General features: G+C 32.0%; 1 protein-coding gene and 1 long non-coding RNA gene across 2 annotated transcripts in view; both read right to left on the reverse strand.

The window, feature by feature from the left end:
• LOC115886840 (zwei Ig domain protein zig-8-like) overlaps positions 1–23884 on the reverse strand; it is a 524614-nt gene that overhangs the window by 66562 nt on the left and 434168 nt on the right. The window lies entirely within an intron of this gene.
• Positions 11184–13142, reverse strand: LOC115886834. Its single transcript, XR_004050950.1, has 2 exons — positions 11853–13142; positions 11184–11585 (listed from the first exon to the last, which is right to left on the reverse strand). It is a non-coding gene; the product is annotated as an uncharacterized LOC115886834 (long non-coding RNA).

Raw genomic sequence — 23884 nt, forward strand, 5'->3', positions numbered from 1 at the left:
AAAGTCGTGTCACATCAAAATTCCATTTTTTTTAAATGGAACCCCCTGTATATTATTACATATTTCGGTTCTTCCTTCGGTTCTAAGCAAAAAATCGAAATAGACACAATGTACCTCAAACCAACCGTTCCCGAGTTATTGACTTTTGAAAATATCAGTTAAGCAATTTCATTTAATTAATTTGGATATGTTCAGTTTCATTTAACGATGCCATTCTGCCGAAAGTGGGACACTTAATAATATTTCACATTAGTTCTCAAGTTAGCATTGATAAATGTATAAAATGAGAGTATATCAAGTCTGGAAATTAAAAAATTTTCGTTTAACATTTCAATTCGCCAATTTATGTACATTGTGTATTACTATTATTGCTTAAAATTGAAGGAAGAATTGAAATATGAAATAATATACAGGAGGTTTCATTAAAAAAAATGTTTGATGTGTAACTATTTTTATTTTAATAAAAATAGTCGGCTGATGAAATGCCGGGTGTAGGATTCGAACCCACTACCTTGAGATTGGTAGACGTGAGTCTGTACTTAAATTTACTAGTAGCTAATAGGAATTTACAAACCCATTACAACAGCATCACAGTTTCGGCAGAATGGCATCATTAAATCCAACCAAACACATCGGAATTAATTAAAGCGAATTGTTTAAGTGATATTTTCAAAAGTCAATAACTCGGAAACGCTTGGTTTGAAGTACATTTTGTGTATTTCGATTTTTGCTTAGAATTGACGGGAGAATTGAAATATGTTATAATAAACAAGGCGTTCTATTTAAAAAATGAAACTTTGATGTGCCACGACTTTATGAACGACCCTGTATACTTAAATTTATTACTCGCTAACAGATATTTAAAAATCCTATAACTTTTGTATTTAACTTTTTAACAGTATTTACCTCCTATATTTTACCTAATAATCGACCGTTTCCATACATAAAAGCGACCCTGTATAACAATATTAAAATTATATCAATTTTACATTATCGAAATAATATCATTAAATAATTTATAGTAAGTCTTTCAATTATTCAAGCAATAATAGGAATCAAAATTATAAACCGCAAATCGCAAGAATATAGTAGAGTTTTGGGGCACATCTAAACAGCATGTGCGTGGGGTCTCTGTTTATTCAGAATTAGTCTTTTTATATTTTTATTTTAAGTAGCCCAATTTTATTATATTATTACCAGAAACTAAAGAAACTTTATTTAGACCAACCAGATATTAACTATTAATATACATGCTAGGAAATTTATTATTAGATGGTAAATTCTATAGGAGAGAGACATTCTATATTCTGTTCCCTTTCATTAGTTATGACTTATCAGCCAGTCTCAGAGTTTTAAAAAAAGCGAGAGATAGTTCTATAGAGGTTTGTTCCGATATCAGTAATACCAAAGTTTAAGAAATAGTTGTCGTCTCGGAGTTCTCATGTGTTTAGGCGATTCCACATTTTCTTCATAGACATTACATTGAGAAGTTAGTGTCCTGTGAAAAACCCGGTGACAATTCGAAGATTGTTCTTACTTAAATCAGGGTAAATCTTCGATTTTTCTCTTTTCTAAGTCCAGAGAAATTTATTATTAACTTTTAATGCTATCTCTATTTAACTTATACCTAATTGATTCGATTGTGTCAAATATTTTTGTTTATTCGCTGATATTAAGAGGTTCTGATAGGTTGGAATATAATTATTCCGCGTACCCAATAAATATATCTATTTCTAAATCTTGTAAAGGCAATACGACAATAATTAACATGTATATAAAACTTTCTGGAATTTATGCATATATTTCTGTCTACTTACGAAAGTATATGCAGAAGTAAGTTTAGTACTAAGAATGATAAAACTATTCCATAAATCTTACTTTCGACAAACAAAAACAAGGAGCACCTAAGTTTTCTGAAATAGACTTAATAAAATTTCTTTAATGTCTGCGCTACCGAGAGCACACATAAACTGAATTGAGGTTCAGTTTTTAAAGTGTAATAACTGTAAAAGCTGTATAGTACAGCCAACCTTTTAGGGAGAATGTTGAATCCTACACGGGGAGTATTTTCAAGATTATTACGACCAGGTTATGTTTACTGTTTTACAGATGGTAAAATAAATAACACTACTATATAGGTAGTTAACTGATATAATATAAAAATTTCCATATTTTTCACAAAGAAAATTGGAAATTTGGAATTTTTGAAAAAAAAATTTGGATTTTTTTTAGTTTTTAGTTAAAAACATAATTTCTTGATAATATGATAATATAGGTAGTAGATTAAATTTGAAAGAAAGAAAACCCAGAAAAGATCCAGTGGTTCTCAAAATTTAAACAAAAAAATTTTTTTTTGGAAATATTCAAAATAAAATAACTCGGTTATTTTGGACTTATTTGAAAAACGGTGAAGAGAAAATGTGTTCCTCTTATAGAGATCTACCAGCCCAGAAACTATACTACTCAAAACAGTTATCGCATATTTTCTAAAAAAAATATTAGTTTGAAAAACAAGACACTTTGAATTCCCTGACTTACGATTTTAAATAGTATGGATACTGTGAACAGAAATTCGATAAAATAAGCCTACGCCCTGACCTGTAATTTTTATTCGACCAACTATTTAGTTGCAAAAGTGAGAACAATACATACTGTTGAGGTCAATCGGCCGACTATTTGATTGCATGTGTGCGCGGCTCCATAAGGATATATTGGTTACAAATATGCAACCAAATAGTCGGCCAATTAAAAGTTGCCTGTCAGCGCATAGCCTAAGGCTATGCAATGTAATCGACTATTGGGCCGATCGGCTTCGTAAGAATGTATTGTTTTCACTTTTGTATCTAAATAGTCGGCCGACTAAAAATTACATGCCTCAAAAAACTCAAACAAGAGAAAGGCAGAAAAATGCATGCTTCATTTATAAATAATGTAATAATTACTCTTATTCAAATATGCGATAATTGTTTTGAGTAGTGCATTTGCACTTATTTAAGTCCTGTATAATACTAGCCCTGTATAATACTAAGTTATATACGTGTAGGTGAAATGGATACCAGGATAAACTACAGTGTAAATGGATACCAGGACAGACTAGGGGAAACCGTCTTTCTCACCAGTACAAGTGCAGGTCCGTAATTCGTAGGATCAAAAGCGGTACGCTCACACGGACCCTTTTCAACGACAAAACAGTGGTTAGGTGTATCGACGACGATACAACCAATGCGCGACAAGAACTGCGCGACAAAAATGTCGTCGAGAAGTCGCGCGTGTGCGTTGATTGACGATACCCGAACTACAACTAAATTTTTGATTCTGTCAGAAATTAATTTCGAAGATGAAGCACTGTTTAGCTTTGGCTTCGAAAAATAAGTCGAAAATAAATAATTTATTGGGCCCACCCCAATTACAACCATCTAGAGTTGCCGCGAGACGAAACGAGATGAGATAAGAACTTATCTCGTCTCGTCTCGAAATTTTGAGATAAAACGTTATCGAGACAATGTCGAGACGAGATAAGATAAGGTCTTATCTCGTCTCGTCTCATTTTATCTCGTTTTTTTTCGACTTGTTTAATATATCTCAATTATACTTTATATTACCTAAAAAAATATCAAATATTACAAATACAAAATATCAAATATATATTTTATTTAATGGAAATATTTCTTTGTTTTATTTTTATCAATAAAGTATACCAAATTTTTTCCAATCATTATAATAATGCGGCTTGATTTGGTTTTAAAGTTTTGATTTTTTGTATATACACCTAAGACAACTTTAAGAAAATTAAAAAACAAGTTTTTTCGGCCACTCTATATACGGACCTCCCTTTACACATTTAAAAGACTTTAGACTACCCGCCATCCTAATAATGAAACACTCTTGGAGTGGTGGTGCCACACAGACCCCAATGAAAGTTTAGCCTCCGCTGGTAGGAACAATACTTGATAAAATCAAGTGGCGCCTTTAACAGTTGCATATTGGTACCCTAACTTAAAGGTAAATGGCGCGGCGAGGCCTAATTCTTAAACGTAAACATTTTACAGAGATTTAAATAGTGCTTGTGGTCCGCTGGACCTGGACTCCACCTCGCCAGTTGAGGTTTAAGTAATTGAAGTGTTCCGTAGGTATACAACACACTCTTGATAAAAAAAAATGTAAAAATACTCAATTAAGTCTAAATTTAAACATAGCTTTAGTTTTAATTTCAAAAATAAATAAATATGTAACATTCTTTTGCACAATATTTAAAATAATCTAATAACAGTTGATTTCATTGTTTATTAATTTTGTTCCAAAAATATATATATTTTATTAATGTATTCTTACTTTATTTTGAGTTAGCTTGAAAGCGTATAATACTTTTTTTTACAAATTTGCTTTTGTAAAGAAAATATAGTTACCAGAATTCAATTACCCATCTATTTTCTTGGCACTTTGCTGGCAATAATTTCATTGTAACTATGAATTTCTCAAAGTTCAGAACTTCCTTACCCACATTGCTTTTCGCTTTATTCCAGTTACCTACTCATTTACTATCTAATATCATGTTAAATTAGCAAACTTTTTTAATACCCTTGAGAAAATTTTCTTTTATGTTTTTATTTTGTTTTTTATTGATACTTTTTGCAAAACTTTTAATAAAAAACAAATTGCGATATAATTTACTTATAAAATTTCGTATTCGTAAAAATTAAATCTCGTCCTACCCTAGTATTTATAGGACAGTATCTATTTCTGTCTTTATTTATTTAGTCAATATCAAGCAGAACAACTACACTAAATTGGCTCATTTATTTACATTTGTACTGTATTTTGTGGTTGTATGTTGGCCTATTGTATTTTGTGGTTGTATGTTGGCCTATTATTTTCCCAAACTACGCAAAAAAGTCCTAGGAATGAAATAAAATCGGTACCTATGTCCTAAGTTCAAAATTCAAACTTAGGCGGTTAGTTATATTTGGACTGGTGAACATCTCAATAACTCTATCGTGTTGTTATTCCAACAAAAATGTGAAAAATGTTTTGAGACGCACTGCTCATGCACGCCGATTAGGGACGGGATCAGATGTTGTAAGAGTCAATTTAAACACTCACTCAGTTGGTAGGCCATTATATAAAATGTAATGTAAACAATATTAACTCGTCCAGATAAACCCTGATTACAAAAAGGAGACGTTAATTATTAAATAATATCAAGTAAGAAGAATTGGTCACAGGCAGTCTTGATTCGGTATTTACACATCTACTTGTTTAGAGGTGAAACGATATAGTAATCTTGGAGAGTAATTTTTTGGATAATCGTAAGTTCGAGGGAGAAAAATGCACAAAATCTTAAAATCTCATTCCATTCTTAGATGTAGGATTAAAAAATTAACATGTTTTGTATTTACATACATCGTATAAAAATTGCAGGTTAGTGGTGACTGACTGACTGGTTAGTGGTGACTGACTGTGACTGACTCAGTTAACCCCTAACTGGTCCGGCGTCGTCAGACTACGCCAAATAATTAACCCATTCTCAGTTACTGGGACCCCCACACTGTTAGCATTCCAGCTAATCCATCCCTTCTTGGTCAACTACTGATAGCCATATTTATGCCGAAACTGGATTAGTTTTCTAGAAGTTCTGGCAGCAGTTACTTAGTCCCTCAGACGATGCCGGACCGTTTGTGTCAGATTTTGTGTGTGACAAACTTTTGTAAAATATGGCCGGGCCTTCGAAAAGAATGCCTTTAGGAGACTCTAGTTATGAAGAAAATTCTCGAAAGCTTGACAAATGTGAAAAAGTACTTTTATTAGCCTATGTGGTGATTATTGACTACATCCTCACTTAAATTTTGAGTTTTTTTCATATATCATATACATATATCAATTTTTTACGGATATTCGTAATATTGGATTTTTCAATAGTAATTTTGTATCAAAGCCACCTAATGATTTTTTGCTGGTATTTTAGCGTTGAAACAGCCATATGTAATAAAAGGCGAATATTTGGGAAACCGCTAAAAATTTTAAAATACAAAAAAATTTCGCTTTTCGCTGTTCCATTAAAAAAAAAACAAAGAAAAATTATTTTATATTTTAGAAATGTTGGCATTTTTCAACACTCTATATGGTTTAAGTTTACGATATTTATAGAAAAGTAAGTACAGACCATCTATAGTAAATAACTAGTATAGTTTTAATTTCAGGACACATCTTATATTTTCAATATTTTTTTTAAAAGACGTCAAAATTTGCGAGGAATATCATTTTGGCCTTTGATTATCACCCGTCAAGAAAAATTTTGGTTAGAAATCAAAAGTTTATTGTTTTATAAGTTTTTTATTATGCTTTCTCTATGGATACAACAGTCTACCGCAAGCTGTTGCTAGGATATTCTATTAATTTTAATTGTGTTTTTTAGACATTGTGAATGATCGTAAATTAAAAAGTATAAAGGGTAATTGAAACAACTAATTTAATCCACTAATTGCGAGGTTCTGAATAAAGCTTAACTTTTAAATATTTTTATAATATTTGGAACGTTAGGAGTCTTTTAAAATATTATTTGTGGCGTTTGAAAAAATATAGCATCTATTCGGAGTAAAATTGACTTTTTGTGTCTCGCCAAGTCAAAGTCTGTCCACAAAAGCCTCTTTTACTCCTTACAAAGCCAGCTTATCAGCCTCGCCACAAAAGCTCTCATTTTTACTCCTAGTAAAACAATATACTATTTTTATTTATTTATTAATATTTTTATTATAATTTTTTTTTATTATAGGAGCTACAGATGCCCAACGCACTATTGCCGAACCCTGTATACTGTATATCGTTTAACCCTTGTAAAATAAAACGTAAATCGTAAAAGTTCTCCAACAAACAATTCCATATCAACCTTAAGCGAATGTTTACTGACAAACATATTTTTCTCCGGCGATTCTTGTTCCAGGTTCTGCAGGGGATTCCAGAGGCGTTTTGAAAGGAGTCCCCGGTGGCATTATTTACAAGATACTCGCTTACAGTCCATTGTCGTTGCGGTAGTTTGGGGACAAATTGCCTCTGCATAATGGAAATTTTCATGGAAATGGTGTAGGGCCAGGGAAAGCCGCTCGCGTCGTGAAGACGGCACTTTCGGTCCCTATTTTGGTTTTTCCTAACGAGGCCCATACTTCCGCTTAATTGCTAATGAAATTTGTGTAGTTTAATTTTCTATGGGTTTGGGGATTTCTAGCGTTTATATCGGACAATATTGGTTAGAAAATATCGTCTTGGAGCAGAGGACATTTAATGTTGCATTCTAGTAATTAAAAAAATCTCATTTTCTAATTTATCTTTCCCTTATTACAATTATTATTGTGTTAATTTAGCTATATAATTTTTCAGTTCTAAGTTATCCTGATATTAGTTATTCATACAGAAACAAGATAGTGAAATAAATTAACGATACATATCAATGAATAAAAATCTGAAAAATGTGACAAAAAGATAATTATAATTTATTGAAAGCACAAGAAATCCTACAATCATTATTCATAGCCTTTTTCCTAGTTTGTATACAGGGTGTCCAGGCTGAGCGTTTATTAGAACTTTCTAGAGAACTACGATATCTAGATCGGAGATTTTTTGCACATCATTGTTTTACAATGAGAGTTATCCACTAAAATTATTTTCAATATCCGATATACCGGAAGTTGACAGTAACTTTCTTATTTTGAATCAGTACCTCCATTTTTTATTACATACTTAAATTGTCTGTAAAATTTTATGAATTTTGATATGAAACACTCTATATCTAACATTAACCGTTTTTGAGAAAAAAAATATCTAAAATTTTTGAAGAAAAAAAAACTGCCTGTCAAAAAAAATTGTATAACGTAAACGTCAAAACCAAAGCCACTGTGCAGTAAAGAGAAAACATATGGCTATCTATTTTAAAAATTAAAATGTTCGAATGTTATATAAATATTGTATATATTTTTTTTACTTTGTTTGTTAATTTACCTTTGTCTACAAATTGAAAAATTTTTTGACAATAAAGGCATTTATTTATTTATTTACTTATTGTTTTTGCTCATATTTTGAGAACCACAGGATTTTTTCTTTTTTGTAAATTTAAACTACTACCTATATTGCCGTATCATGAAAATATTATCTTATAACAAAAAATTTAAAAAAATCCAATTTTTTCCCATTTTTTGTAAAATAAAGTGTTTCTGGGGTCGAAATATACTACCACTAAAAAGATTTGCTGTTATGTAAGACTCACCTTGTTTGTCATGATATTTGGTTATTTTAACTGAAAGATGCCCAAAATTAATTATACGATCAAACGAACTTACCTGAAGTGAAGTTCGATCGTAATTATATGAGGCGTCCAGTCCGAATGTATTATCTTGATTTTTCTATACGTAGTACCGTCCCTGCGTGCACAATTTTAAAGCTATAAGCTAAATTCCCTCCCGCTACCAGTCTAGGTGGCCGCGCCGGCCCTGGCGCGGCGGTCGGTATTCATTTTTCAAAGATTTATTCATTAATTCAAGCGACCATGGGGCAAAACGGGAGGGGTGGGAAGATAATACATTCGGACTGGACGCCTCATATAATTACGATCGAACTTCACTTCAGGTAAGTTCGTTTGATCGTATAATTATATTCGCGTCCAGTCCGAATGTATTATCTTGATTTTTCTATACGTAGATGTTTAAAGAACTGATGGTTGCAAATTAATGAATGTGGTGCAGAAAGCATTTTTTTTTTTTTTTTTTTTTTTTTGAGACAAAAATAGCTGAAATTATAAATATGTTTATTGAATGCAACCAAGATGAAACCAATTTAACGGCCATCAATACATGGATTTATTAAATTGTGACAATTTAACCTATACATATATGCATACTAAGCAGAGACAGAAACCCATAAGATGGCACTTCCATAAAGGATTCTGCCAAAATTGTTCAATTATACTTTATAAACCAGTTAACTCATCGTGTCGATAGAAATCCCTGTCTCAATGTAGAACTGCGTGGATAACTCGACTATAGTGAGGTTTAACCGATATATATATATATATATATATATATATATCGGCTATATATATATATATATATATATATATATAGTGAGGTTTAACCGATATATATATATATATATATAACCCATTGCTTAATATATAAAAGGCCTTACTTTTTAAGCCTTTAGTAAGAAATTAAGATTCTCAATAATTTATTTTCCAAAATGCTTTAATTACGTCGATGAATTAAACCAGAGTCATCATATATATTAGGTTTCGATCCATACATTGGTATGGATATTGTGGACATTGATATAAAGTAGACACAGATATTGATCTGTGTCAATTTTATACCAGAAGTTTTATTATTATTTGTATTATTTTTTTTTTTTTGTTGATAATTTTCAGTAACTATGATATGCATATATAATTATATACTGACTAAAAACAAACTGTCTCTGATATCTAAGGTTAAACGTGAAACCAATATATGATTTATTATTTTTCATAGCAGTTCACGGCAAGAATTATATAATCTATTTATATACGTAAAACTGCAAGAAAACTATTTCTACTTTATGATTTAATTGATATGTCTATTCTTTCCGAAATTTCTAGATAAGAAAGTAGAACTGTTAGGGAACATTTATGGTAAAATTTTAATGCAGTAAACCTTAGACACATCATATCTTACAAAAAAGCCTCTTTCAACGAGAAACCATCCAGATATATTTAAGAAAAATTCAAAGTCTGCGAAAGTTTACATTAATGTTATTATAATCATCTCTTTCGAAAGTGTATTGTAGAGAGAAAATATATATTATATACTGTAAGCTGTAAGAAAAACTAACTTTTTGTTTCGATAATTTGCACAAAGTCTGTCACTTTGTCAAAATGTATAAAGTATTGGCCAAAACACAACACTGCTTTTATAGACCGAAATGGGTAAATATAAACTCTAAATGTAGATGGTGAGTATTCCAACATATGAAAGTCAAAGATTTACATAAACAAATTAGCATTTAACAGCCGTTATCATAAGGACCTCCTTTTGAAATGAGACACAGTTACGTGTTCTTAAGATTTAGAATAAAACTTACATTTCCATTAGAATAGCTTTAGCCAAAATAGAGAAATTTCTTTAGCCAAAATAGAGAAAAATAGGAGAGGTTTTTTTTTTTTCCTCTTTATATATATACACACACACACTACATATTAGCTATGAAAATCTAGGATATTAGCTATTTTATTATTATATACATATTTGAGTTATTATATTATTAGCTGGTCAGCTAAGTTGATTACTTTTAATGACTTGGAGGTCAACGTTAAGTTGGTTGTCGCCTATTTTATGGTAGGAGGCTGGCAAAGCAGCAAACTGGAGGGTACCTAATGAATTGGCCCCTCGTGCCTCATGTATCACCCCCCCCCCTTCTTTTTCAAAGAAGGAAGGTAAAGACATATTCGAATATCTGTCACAAATATCTGGATACATTCCGTTGTTTGTATCTTTTCCTCTAAGCAAGGTTCAAAAGTAAATTTATCCAGAGGTCCTTCTTCCTCATGATTTTCATTTGAAAATCCTTCAGAGGGAAAAATAGTTGATACCTTTCGTACAACATACCGTCAACCACATTAGGACTATGCGTCCGGTATCTATAACAACCGTCCATATTTGTTCCATGATTATATTTATGAATATTTTTCTCTTCCTTTAAAAGAATATTAAGTCTACGACGACTATTGTTAAATTTTATAACCCAGATATTTTTTTTTTTTTAAGAGTTTGATTATATGCTGGACTTCATCTTAACAATTATGACACAGGAGAGGATAGGCGACATGCCATGGCTCCTTGGTAAATTAGGGAGCTAAAATATTTTCTCAGATATAAAAGTTGGACCTTGTTCTGTGCTGAAGCCAGATCATTGGCTAAGACTGAATTCGCTCCCGAAGAAGAATGTATCATCATCGAAGAGTCGAATGTTCTGTAGTCTCTTTGGATTGCCCTTCCCCCAACAAACTGCACAAATCGCTAGATTTGGTTATTTTCCTCTTCCTAGTTGCTGACCTTGTGTTCGATCTGTTATGAGATAGTGACACTTAAATAACGACTGTCCTGCTTTTTGAACGTACAGCCTTATAAATATAATGTGTGGGGGAGTTTTCCTGTTGAAATATATCGTTTTTTTTTTGAGGGTCTAAAATTTTTAGATTTATCACTTGAAATTCTTTTGTGAAATCTACTTCTACGATAACGAGACCGAGAACGTCATTTATAAAGGAATCCCTTTCACACGGAGAAGGGCATTCACTAAAATTAAAAAATTTTGTATCATTGAGACAACAACACTTCGGTTATTATAATATTATCTCGATAGCGAGCTCTGGAATATCTTAAAAAAGGAATCCCTCTCACACGGAGTAGAGGATTATCTAAAAGTACTAACCTTTGTCTCGCTATGAAAAGAACACTGGGAGAAGAACAGTCCGTGTTTATACAATATTCCTCATCCCTTTGTTTTCTCCTTTCCTCTAATCCCCACATTTCGGGATGTACTTCTATTTATTTCCATCCAATATTCGTCTAAAAATAAATATTCTAAAAGACTTACATGTAATACGTGTAATTAATTTTTCGATAAGGCTATCGATAACGTATAAAAGAAATCCCTCCCACACGGAGATGGGCATTCTCTAAAAGTACGAAATTTTGTCTCACTGGGAGATACAAATATTTGGCACCTAAATATATAAATAATATTCCCTTGAGAGTGAGATCTAAAATCTCATAAAAAAAGAAATCCATTCCAGAGATAGGCATTTTCTAAAAGTACAAAATTTTGTTTCATACCTTATTTCATTGCTGGGAGATAAAACACTTCGGCATTTATAGTACTCTGTTGATTGCGAGATCTAGAATCTCATATAATAGGAATCCCTCTCACGAAGAGAAGGGCATTCTCTGTAAGTACGAAACTTTGTCTCACGGAGAGGACAACAGTTCGATATATATATGTTATTCTCATTTTTTCTTTTTGTCTAATTCCATTGTTTCCTCCTTGCCTCTAATTTCCATATTTCGAAATTTGCTTTTACTTTAATTATTTCCATTCATTATTTAATTTCCTAAAAATAAGTATTATAAGATACTCACCGGTAATACGTGTAATTAATATCTCGATAGGGGATATCAACAATGACTTATAAAAGGAATCCCTCACACGGAGACGGCCATTCTCGAAAAATGAGAAATTTGACTCCCTGGGTGATACAACACTTCGGCACAACTTCGGTATTTATAATATTCTCTTGATAGAGAGATTTAGAACCTCATACAATAGGAATCCCCCTCACGAGGAGAAGGGCATTCTCTATAAATAGGAAACTTTGCGTCACTGGGAAAACAACAGTTCGATATTTATAATATTATTTGATAGCCAGATTTCTAACCTCATATAATAGGAATCCCTTTCACGAGGAGAAGGGCATTCTCTAAATAGGAAACTTTGTCTCACTGGGAGCACAACAGTTCGATATATACGATATTCTTATTGCTTTCTCCATTTGTCTACTTCCATTGTCTCCTCCTTGCCTCTAATTTCTACATTTAGAGATTTGCTTCCACTTCAATTATTTCCCTCCATTATTTAATTACCTGAAAATAAATATTATAAGATACTTACCTGTGATACCTGTAATTTATCTCTCGATAGTGGGATATCAATATTGACTTATAAAAGGAATCTCTCTCATATGGCCATCCTCTAAAAGTACGAAATTTGACTCACTCGGAGATGCAACACTTTGGCATTTATAATATTCTCTTGACTGCGAGATATAGAACCTTATATAAATGAGAATTCCTCTTACAAGGAGAAGGACATTCTTTACACGTACGAACTTTGTCTCACTGAGAGTACAACAGTCCGATATATATAATATTCTTATTGTTTTCTTCTTTTATCTAATTCTAATATTCCGTTATTTACGTCCACTTCGTTTTTCTCTAAAAATAAATATTATACAATACTTACATATTGTTCCTTGTGTTCTACCTAGCTGTAGAACACCGTATATTACATAGTAATATCCAAAATGAGTAGAGAATAAACAAAATGGCTTCATCGATCTACGACGAAGAAATCGGAGCTACGATCCGCACTGCACCGTGCACGAAAGACGAATGAATACCGACCGCCGCGCCAGGGCCGGCGCGGCCACCTAGACTGGTAGCGGGAGGGAATTTAGCTTATAGCTTTAAAATTGTGCACGCAGGGACGGTACTACGTATAGAAAAATCAAGATAATACATTCGGACTGGACGCGAATATAATTGAGGAATTATGACTAAAAATGTATTTTTTTTTATTTGGCATATTTCTATTATTACCAGACCCGGCCACATTTTTTTCCATAGGCTTGGTGCATTTCAGTTGATTTCAAAAAATTCCGATCACAGCGCTGTATACGGCAGAAATCAGAAAAATAATATTAAAATAGTGGCTTTGTGATAATATCTAAGTATTATATTTTAGTTTTTTGCTAGTGCAATCATTGAAACTATAAAACCTCAATATAAAACACTCAGTTCGAGATTTGTGTGATCGCTGTTTCTGTTAGTAAAAAATAAGTAAAAAAGAATCAGAACTAGGCGTGTATTTCTAGCGATAATTAAGTTGCCGGGAAAATGTTAGCGCGTAAAGGAGAGCTTAATTAGGGCGTTCTTGGGTGCAATAACATTCAATAACTCAACTTTCCCGCATATTAGCACTGCAAAACAACATTTTGTAGCTTTATAGTTTCTCAGGCTGATTTGATCAAAAGAAAAATGGATTCAAGTAGTTAGACGAAACAAGTAAAAACCAAAATACCCCAAGTTTTCCATTTGCACCCGGTATATGCACAAAAGGTCAATAAATATAATACGTACCATTGCGATGAAAAAAAAGTAGTACAAGAATTAGTAGTCCCAGATAGAACTCCTGTTCGACAAGGATATTTGAATTATATTGAATTTTTTTTTGGATTTAGCCAACAACACTGTTTTTTTGTTTATCCCTAATGCATCTGCAATGTCCCTTATGGGAACCCCATCCCCTAATCGCGTAAATATAATCGGTTTCTGCTCTGAAGTCAAAGGCATTTTTTAAAAATTACGTGACACTGACACAAGAATTTTGATGACACTGAGTTATCAGATATGAAAGAAAATATTTTTATATAGATATAGACCAGCAGATTAAATCATATTTTGTTGTATTACTTTTTTTTGATCGCAATGGTACATGGAATTTGGTTAAATACCATTATACACGGTATATACCCAATCATACTCACGTTTTTAATTTAAAGTATTCTAACAATTGTTGTTAAATTAAAATTATTAAATTACTAATACCGATATTAAAAAATAGGGGTTGATGGTAAAAGTCAAAAAGTTTAGGGTTGTATGTATATTTTGTAAATAAAAAATTTAGTTCAAAAAGTACAAAAAAATGTTCGCCACCCTTATTACCTAGGGTTATAAAGAATAGATAACAACCTATTCTCGGACCTACTGAATACACATATAAAATTTGATCAAAATCGGTTAAGCCGTTTCGGAGGAGTATGATAACAAAAAAAAATAGAAAAAACAACCTCTATTAAAACATAGGGGTTGGTGGTAGAAGGTAAAAATTTAGGGTTGTATCTATTTTTTTAATACCAAATCACAAAAAAAATAATTTGTCCAATATAAACATTGGTGCAGTGTGCAGGGTGGTGTGCATTGGGTGGCCTTATCACTTAGGGACATAAAAAATTGATAACAGCCTATTCTCAGACCTACTGAATATACATATAAAATTTAATTAAAATCGGTTAAACCGTTTCGGAAGTAAAACTGCGACACGAGAATTTTATATATTAGATTAATTCCATATATAATAAATCAAGTCTATTCCGTCACTAGTTTTTATCTCTTAACATAACTTAAATAATTTATTTATTTTTTCTCCCAACTAACAGTTTTCAGTTCTTACTTCGATTTCCTTAGAGAACTCTTTTTAACAATTGCTTTCCTCAAGCCCGACACAAATGGCGGATCTTTAAAACAATAAATGTTCTCTGTTCGTAGCTTCACGCTCTTAACCTAGTTGTTTACACACCGAATTGAAGTGCCTCAAGAGGAGATTCGCTCTTATGACGGTGCACGCCTAACTCATAGAAATTCCATTCTTGAATGATGTATGAAGGAAAATGTTTTATGTAGGAACGAGTTTATAATGGTAATTGTGCTCTATGCTTTTAAAATGGCAATGAAAATCATTGTTTACGTTAGCTAATTGAGAGAATATTAAATTAACAGATATTTTCAATGCATAAACCTTGTAACGAGAAAGTATTTTTTTTATATACAGGCATTAAGTTGAGTAGAAATTTTAACGCTTGTTTTAACTACCGAAAAATTATTTTATAATACTAATGTTAGAGATTATTTATAGAAATGTATATGCGAGACATAAGAGTTTGTAATCTGGATATACTGCGGAATAACAATATTTTTTTAAACTAAAGGTGGTATAGTGGGGAATATAGTAAAGAAAAACAACAAAATTATCGGGCAACTCCCACAAGAAAACTAGCCACAAATTTTTTTAGACACTTAGTGTTTCTGCCTTCGAGCTTCATCAGTAGGGGAAGATTAGCAACGATGAACTAGTTGATCCTAAAATAAGTTAAGGGAAGCAAACGAGGCACAAGGCACCATTTTCAACCAAGAGAGTACTTTTTATTTTTTTTACTCATAGCAGCACTGTTACAGCCGCTGTTAGTTAACATTTTAGTTATAGTTAAGTTAGGTTGCTGGGGGTTGGAATCCTCTTTGATCCCTCAGTCGGAGGCCTTTGGGCCATTGCAATACCCCTATGTTATTGTACCAAACCATCCTCTCATTCTTTCTTTGCGTCAAAGCACTTCCAGCTCTTGCCAAAATATCCGATGTCGCTGATATTGGCACCTGCTGCTTCCTCTAGTCCCTCCAAAAAACCTTGCCCTAAAGTTTTAAAGCGTCTGTATGCCAATACCGGACAGTGGTACAGCAGATGCTCTATGGTTTCTTCTTCCTGTCCACATTCTCTGCAGTAGTCGTTGTAAATTTTCCATCTCACGAGGTTTACCTCCGTGGGGAAGTTTCCAGTGATCGTCACAAGTGGTGACGATCAACACGGTATAACTCATCATACAGTCCCAGTGCTTTGACAAAACCCAGTATCTGGGACAGTTTTACAGAGGGTAGTTAAATTCCGATATCAGTCGTACTTCTTCGATATCGGTCGTACCAAAGTTCATGGGACGAATGGTTGTCGTCTCGGCGCACTCAGTGATGAGGTGTTCTGGTATTTCTCCATTTTCCCCACCGAATCTGCATCGCCGTTTCTTCTTAGTTTAAATGTACTGAGGTGTTCATTAAGGAGACAGTGTGCTGTTAAAAACCTTGTGACAATCCGAAGATTGTTCTTACTTAAATCCAAGAAGATCTTTGAATCTTGAAATTAAGTATAATAATTAACAAAACCAAAGATTCTTCTGTTTCCACCATTATTTTGAATAAATGTAATGCTAGTATAATGACATGCTACTCTTTTATACCTCTTTATTAGGATTGGGGTTGGTAGCTTTAAAACATAACGAGCCAATTCGGAACTCGCTGAAAATGATCCATAAAAATACGAAAACTACCGACATATAAGGTCAATTTTTTATACCGTTCGCACGTCAGCTATTGCCTGGAAATCCGACGACATTTGTGGCGATTACATTTGTCGAAGCGAGAGTGTCATGTTATAAAAGTAAAAAAACTTTTTTCTTGTTTTAAGAATAGAAAAAATGATGAGATAAATAATAAGTTTTCGCTATAAGAACATTTACCATGTTTCTCGCTTTAATCAAAGTATTACCGAACCAGACATTATTGCTTGGGACCCGAATATAATGTTTCAGATAAAGATATCTCTTATATCGTTTTGTATTTGTTCCATACCTTCTTTCTTGGCATAATACCTAATATGTGTTCTTGTTATTAACTCAGAAATTAAAAAATGTAATAGGGCTCATTATTTTTTCTTAGTTTTCTTAAATTAGGGTTTGTAATTCTATTCAGAATGCAACTAAACATTTGTTATTTGTACCTCTAATCAGATGTATTCTGCCATTAATTGCGGTGAATTCTGCCTTGTTTGTCATATATATCGTTTATCTTCGGCAGATCACCCAACTCTGTAAGTTGTTTTTAATTAGTATTGTTACTAAATACATGTATTAGGGTATCAAAAAATGGTGTATCCAACTTCAGTGGGTAATTATACAGATAAAAATAAATCAAAATGTTCCTATGAACAAAATGGGAAATAGTAGGAGAATACATATATTTGGAACAACTAATACACAGCTCGGTATCTTTACTACCAGAAAGCAACCGAAGAATTAACTTAGTATGGAGAACTTATGGTAGAAACTCAATCATATTTAAATCTAGAATGCCACTTTATCTAAAGAAGAAAACATTCGACCAATGTGTACTACCAGTCATGACGTATGCATGTGAAACCTCAAACGGACTTAAAATGGATATTATAAGAAAACTGCAGGTCGCACAATGCTCACTGCAACGAAATATTTTGGGAATAACCAAGAAAGACCATAAAAGAATAGAGTGGATGCGATAAAAGACCCAGGTACTAGATGTCATCCACAGAATCAAATCCCTCAAGTGATAATGGCCCGGACACCTGGCAAAAAGTACGGATAACAGATGAGCCACAAAAATAACAGCATGGTAACCACGAGGAATCAAGAGACCTAGAGGAAACCTGATATGGGACCATGACATTCGGAACTTTGCAGGGATAACATGAGTCCGCATAGCCAACAATAGACAACAATGGGCCAACAACTACCAGGAGAGCATCTACATATGTGAGGGAGATACACCTTAATTGGAAATTGCTGAATAAGCTGATGATGATGATGATGATGATGATGATGAATGCTACTGTGATGAATAAATATGTGTGTAACTTATAAACCCATACAAACATAGAGGTATACAGAAAGAAATATAATAAAGAGGGATCTCTCTGTGCCTTGTATGTCCGGATGTATGGCTCGAATATCTCGAATACTGCATCTCTCGGTTAATACGAATTTCAAAGGAGATCTTGCAGTCGAACGGTGTTCTTTTTAGAACCTCTTTTAGTTCAAAGTTTACAGGATAACTTAATAGTTGACGCAAAAAAACTCATCGTAACTTTATTAGAATATTTTGAAAGGGAAAGCGGTAGTAATGGCCCTTTATGCCCCTTATGCTGTTAAAGAGGTGAGTTTTATTAAATTTTAACTGTTTATATATTTATAATTAATTTATTTTTGTTTCGAAAAATATTTTGATTAAAAGAAAATATGTAAAAGTGAGCAACGCTGTTCCAGTCAAGCAGGTTCCAGTTAACAGGTGACTAAAAGTTTATTTGGTGTGTCCTATAAGAAAAAATCTGAAAAGTATAAATTTGTAATTAAATTGTAAAAAGAATTTCTTAAATTCCTTGTCAACCAAAAAAGAAACAGAAAAAAAAACATCAGTACAGCCAACTATTTCAGTTATTTTGAATCACCTTGTAATCTTTGTTTATATTTTTTAAGGTTATTTCAGTAAACGACCCATCTCAAAAAAACACCAAATTCTGGTCTATCAATCGATTCTAGAAACAAAAAAAGTATACCTAGTGAATACCTTAAGAATGCCCTGCATTCAAACGTTGTTTCTATTCGGAAAAACTATAGTCACAAATTCAACTTTAACAAAGTTTGTCGTTGATGATTTTTTAAGTATAGACCCCATATTTTGGACAGGGAAAAAATCTATTGTTAAAGGCATTAAAGTTGAGAAAAAAATGGGAAGAAAAATTGGAAGCAAAGTTAAGAGATCCCATGTTAAAACAAAGTGATAAAGAAAAGGAGGATATATTTTATTTTATTGAAGATTTAACAAGCTATATGAACCTACAAATTTCGTATAACGTCAAAAGGTTACTTCCTGCTGACCTGAAAGACTTATATACATTTTCTTCTGAGAATTTTCTCAATATTGACAAACAAAAAAATCCTTTTGATAGAGAATATTCCATGCATCCTAACATAAACAAAGGTGGATTTAATGTGACAAATAATATAGTTTTTGACGGGTTATTACCAGAAGAATGGTCAGATCGTCTTGAACAAGAAGTTTTTCTTACAGAACATCCCTGTAAGCACTGTAACCAAACCTTTTCTAATAAATCTTTATTTGAAACACTTCAACATGATGAATTCTGTGAATCAAAGTTGATTGATGTCAAGCAAGAGGTGATTGAGGAAAGAAATACGGCTTTGAAAAGTAACTCTAAAAAATGGTTCTGTCTTATATGTAATAAAGAATATGTTTTAACTCCTACAGAAGTATTAAGGCACAAAAAAAGTTGTAAGCCTTAAAAATATTAGTAATATATTTCTTCCAATGTGTTTTACTTGTTTTATTTACCTGTTGCTTTGGGATTGTGTACAAGGTAATCATGTTTTTCCCTAGATTGTAAATTGTACGGGAGGGGGGGAGTTAATCACCGCGACCTTATACCGTGTTGCCAACTCTTACTTTTGCGTCGGTATTTACATGTGTGGAAGTAAATCGCCTATGGATCTAATTAAGTCGGAGTGAGAAAAATGCGACGATGTGCTGTTGCGGCGTTGCCACATTTCTCCGGTACGCCTTTCCGTATCAAGTAAAGTAAAATCACGATCGCAAACCGCTTATTTTTAAAAGACTTTTTTTTCGAAAAGATGACTAGATAATATCACTAGATATGTTTCTGAGCATCTGAGATGGAATTATAAGGATATCGTTAGGGTGTCGATATTTTTTATAAGAAAACGTCAGTAATCGCGATACTTTAAAAACTCAACTTTTTAACACATAACACGTGATAACTCAAAAACCATTTTAGATATGGACACTTTTTTTATTTTGTTCGGATCTTTTACAAGATGTATAAGTGGGAAAAATTCGATAGGCTTGTTTTTTTTCATTCAAAAATTTATAAAAAAACGTCCATTTACTTTTAGTGCATAGCAATTTTCAGCAATCGTGTAACTTTTTTATTTGTAAAGACTTTGACATACTGTCTGCGAAGAAAATATAGCAGAAATATAAAGAAAGTTTTTGAAAAAAACTACAATCCATTATTTCTAATGGATTTCGAGATATCGATTTTTGAATTCAGAGTTCTAATAGCGCGACCACTGTCGAACACCAACTTATTTTTGCAATATATAATTGCAAGTATTTCTAACTTGCACTTAAAAATTTATAAGCTATAGGGAAAATTACAACGACTCGTTAATAAAATTAATTGAATTAAAGTTAATTAAATCGTAAAACTGAACGCATGATATACGCCCTTCTCTAGAATTTTAAGTACTGATTGGGTCGACCGCGACGAATCTGCTGGATCCCCTTCTACGTCTCTTAGCAATGTGCACATATTCTCTGTTTATTTCATACGTTTGGCAACGTTTTTACTGTTCTCTCTTTGTTCACTACATTATAAACGCATTGTACTCTTCTTACATACGAAAATTTTACAGTCTCAGGATCTGAGACGGTTTTACAGAAGTTTTTATTTAGATCGGCTGGTACCTAGAGTAGGAGGACTTTCAGAATACTTTCTCTCGGAGGACGAAAATCAAAGGCAGTGTTACCCATCTCGTATAATCCAGCGATTGGAAAATAGAGAATCGGATAATCGAGAGTCTATAGGAACTATATAAGGTAATATACATTTAGGTATATTTAATATCCTTTGTATCCAAAAGATTTATGTAATTATGTAGTTGGAAATAATTTTATTAATGCCATAAGGCAAGTTAAAAACTATACATACAATTTACCTAAATAACCATCAGATAAAGCCAATTATCCACGTTTTTCGTACGTTACTTACTGCCATTATTTCTCCGATGAGATCCGACTGTCATGTAATAAAAGCGGAAAGCCCTCTTCTCCTGCCCGTCGAATAGCTGAAATGATGACTTACATGATATCTTTTTTCTTTAGTGTACTGTCTCTATACCAGCCGTTGCTGCTTTAATCAACGTTTCACCGAACAAGGCATTATTGTTCGTGACCTGAATAGAATGTTGCAGATATTTTCCAGTCCGTCGAGTCCTTTTTTTTCTTAGGATTAAAACGTCAGACTGTGTTGGAGTTTTTTTATCTAGTATATTTTTAGGCTCCAAGTTAATAATGTAATTTTATTACAGGTTTATATAAATTCTTTACGTGTCGGTTTCTTTTTTATTTTTTTTATAAAACTCGTTTTTAATTAAGTAATATTTTATTTACAGCTTGTTCATTGGAATTAAGTATATTTCTTAAAGTACATTATTTGCTCTAAATTAAAAATACAGCAAGTAAACACGGGGTCCGGCAATAGTTCGTCAGGCATCTGTAGCTAATAGAATACAAAACTTGGGAATTTTGTTTAAGTGTAAATTTAAAGTATGTACTAGGGTGTTTGTCAGGAAAATATTTAATTTCAATAGGGTGGCCCAAAAAAGTGTGAGTGGATCTGGATGATTTTTTTAAATGAAACACCCTGTATATTGTTGCATTTTTGGCTTCCTTTCAGATCACTTTACATAGTCCTAAGATATGAGTAAATATGTTTTGATAGTTTCAAGGATATTAATAAAAAAATCAAAAATATATATTTTTCAGCTCATCTTAAAAAAATTAATAAAAATACAAGAACTGTTCTGAAGTCAAAACTATATTAGGTATTTACTTTAAATGGTCTGTTTTTACTTTGATACAAATATGGTAATCGTAAATCAAACAGGATGTTCAATATTCTACGCCAAACTTTCTAAAATATAAAATATTTTTTCTTTGCTTTTTTAAACGGAACAACCTGTATATATTTTTTTATTAGATGAGAAGTTTAAAAATGAACATTTTTTGTATTTAAAGTATTTTATAATTTTTGGTAGATTTGCAGATACACGCAGTAGTAGTAAAATCACGAGAAAAATCATTGGGTGACTGATAAAAATTTACTGTGGAAAATGCCCTATGAAATATAAACCACAAATATCTGCGAAACCGTTAAAAATTTTGACATACCCTAAATACAAAACATGTTCATTTTTTAATTTTCCATCTACTGAAAAAATAATGTAGAGGGTGTTCCACTTAAAAAAAACAAGAAAATTTATTTTATATTTTAGAAAGTTTGGCGTAGAATTTTGAACATCCTGTATGATTTACGATTTCCATATGTATAGCAAAGTTAAGTACATACCATCTAAATAAATACTTGATATAGTTTTGATTTCAGGATAGTTCTTGTATTATTAATATTTTTTTTAAGAAATGCTTAAAAATATACAATTTTTATTTATTTATTAATATCTCTGAAATTATCAAAATATATTTACTCATTTCTTAGGATTATGTAAAGTAATCTGAAAGGAAGCCAAAAATGCAATAATATACAGGGTGTTCCAATTAAAAAAAAGATCCACTCACACTTCTTTGATCCACTCTATAGAAGTTAAAATATATTCCTGAAATACATCTTAGTACGTACATCTTTAAAAATAAAGTAAAATGTCAATATTCCATGAGTATATTGATAAATGAGCTCTAAATTATAAGGAAATGCATTTTCTACGAAAACTTGAAGAGATAGATAAAACAATGGTTTTATACAATTTGATAGACAATTAAATTGTGCATCTAATTCTCATAAAATATACAGGGTGTTCCATTTAAATTACAGAAGTTATTGTCGTTTAAATCTAGTAATTATTTAAAATAAATTTTTAGACACTCTGTATAAGGTACTATAATTTTTATTATTGCAACACAAAATTTAGAAAATAGAAATACTTCACTACAATATTTGGTTTCAAAAACTTAAATACGCCTAGAGAAATGAAGCATTAAAATAATAATTACTTTTTATTTTGACAAAAACCTAAATATTTCAAAAAACGGTAAGTTTAAAATGCGGTAAACCTTAATCAAATTTACCTTTATTTTAATCGTAGTACTAAAAATGTAATAATATACAGGGTGTTCCATTTAAAAAATATAACTTTGATATTTTTCATTTATTTAAATATTTTAAAATTGTAGCTCTTATAGTCCTCCAACGAACCAAAAACTTACAATTTGCAAGAATCTAATCGTTTAGCTACAATACTCCGTGTCGTTTGTGGTAAACAACCCTGTATAATCATCTGTAGTAACGAAGGAGAGGGCCAGTATACAAACTCCTGCCGGAGATTTGCAAGTTTTCCTCGCTAAATATGCTCCGGGAGTAACGACACTAGCGAGTTGGGCTCTGCCATCAAGAATGCCCTGCCCTGAGGAAGATTAAACATTTAGATGATATTTTAGTGTTCTTCCGGTGGTTCATAAGGTTTTCTTGGATATCTAAAATGTTTATAATGTTTATTTTTTACAATCGAGTATAATATAGAACTTATTTGTAATTTTAGTTCTCCTAACTAATTTATCATTTTGGCAACTGTTGTTAAAGGGTCTTTGATTTGATTTGGCTTTGGCAGGCTCACTGCTCAGCTTCACAATTTAAAAAAAAACATTGGTATATGGTGTATGTATAGAAATTGCCTTTATTTATTTTAGCATTACTGAATTGTCTTGCTCACGCTTTGTTCTGTGCAATAGGCGTTTCTTTTTGCTTTACCAGTGGTCCTCTGCTTTTCTTAAGGCTTTATTTATTCTATATTATTGTTGTATTAAGAATATATTCTGTATAAGTGAATCGATTTTATAATCGCAGTGGA

The sequence above is a fragment of the Sitophilus oryzae genome, unplaced genomic scaffold, assembly GCF_002938485.1.
Source record: "Sitophilus oryzae breed Bouriz unplaced genomic scaffold, Soryzae_2.0 scaffold_499_pilon_pilon, whole genome shotgun sequence".
Taxonomy (NCBI): Eukaryota; Metazoa; Arthropoda; class Insecta; order Coleoptera; family Curculionidae; genus Sitophilus; species Sitophilus oryzae.